The sequence below is a fragment of the Miscanthus floridulus genome, chromosome 19 (assembly GCF_019320115.1).
Source record: "Miscanthus floridulus cultivar M001 chromosome 19, ASM1932011v1, whole genome shotgun sequence".
NCBI classification, from domain to species: Eukaryota; Viridiplantae; Streptophyta; class Magnoliopsida; order Poales; family Poaceae; genus Miscanthus; species Miscanthus floridulus.
This window is the reverse complement of record NC_089598.1, coordinates 70,269,424-70,270,639: the sequence shown is the minus strand read 5'-3', so window position 1 is coordinate 70,270,639 and position 1,216 is coordinate 70,269,424.

Here is a 1,216-nt window from a genome sequence, read left to right as displayed (position 1 = left end):
CTCCGCCTCGCCAGACGTATAAGGGCCGGCTCCGCCTCGCCCGACGTCCGGGGACCGGCTCCGCCTCGCCCAACGTCTGAGGGTTAGCTCCGCCTCATCCGACGTCTGAGGGCAAACTCCGTCTCGCCCGATGTTTGAGGGCTGGCTCCGCCTCGCCCGACGTCTGCGCGCTGCTCCTTCATAACTATGCGCGCAGATAAGGCAGGGCACTCAAGTCAACCGCAATACCGAGGACCATACCCCGCACGCCTACAGGAAAGTACCGTCAGAATGTGACAAGACAGGCACTTTAAGACCTTCCAGGCATGTCAGAGCCTAAATAGTGTTGTAGGCGCCGATATTTGTCTTACAGTGTTGTGGGCGCCGCCATTTGCCCTCAGGCGCGGATCCTGACAGAAGCTCACGACAACCACTACGGTCTAGGAGGAAACTCGCATCACCTACAGTAATAGACGTGCGGTCTCTGCATTGTCTGCTCTCTGTATGGCCGCAGATCAGCACCCTGGTCCGCCGCGCCACCCGCGGGGGCTGGATGGGACGTGACAACTTGCTAACCACACCAGGACATGACAGGATCAGCGGACGTGCTCCCAGCATAGGGCTATCCCTGGCACTGCCTGCCATGTCAGCGAGGCTCGCATAGAGGAAAAGGAATACCCGGTATCTTTGAAGGACCTGCTTTGCCTCTGATTTTTCTTCTTTCTCCCATCTGTAATCCCTGCTCTCCCTTGGCCTATAAAAGGGACGATAGGGCACCCCTAAGGGATCGATTCAACACACCATGCATCACATCACACATAGCTGAGCAGCAACCAAGCTCTCAACGCCCATTCGACCTTTCCATCAGAGACTTGGGACATGTCCCTCTCTCGCCCGTTTGTAACCCCTACTATGAACTTTTCAGTGCTAATAACACGAGCAGCAGCCACAAACTGGACGTAGGGACATTCTGCCCGAACCAGTATAAACCTTGTGTCTTTTAGCACACCATCCAGGTCCAACGTGCAATAACACAAATTTACTCGTTTGTGTTTACTTGAAACACCGACAGTTGGCACGCCAGGTAAGGGACCTTTGCGTGTTCCGACATTAACATTAGGCCACAGATGGCTAGCCACGGTATTAGCTGGGTCCCAGGCGCACACGTGCGCTTCGGAGACCTGGACTTCATCATCACAGTGGGAAGAGAGTTGGCATTGTCTCACGCCGCCATCCA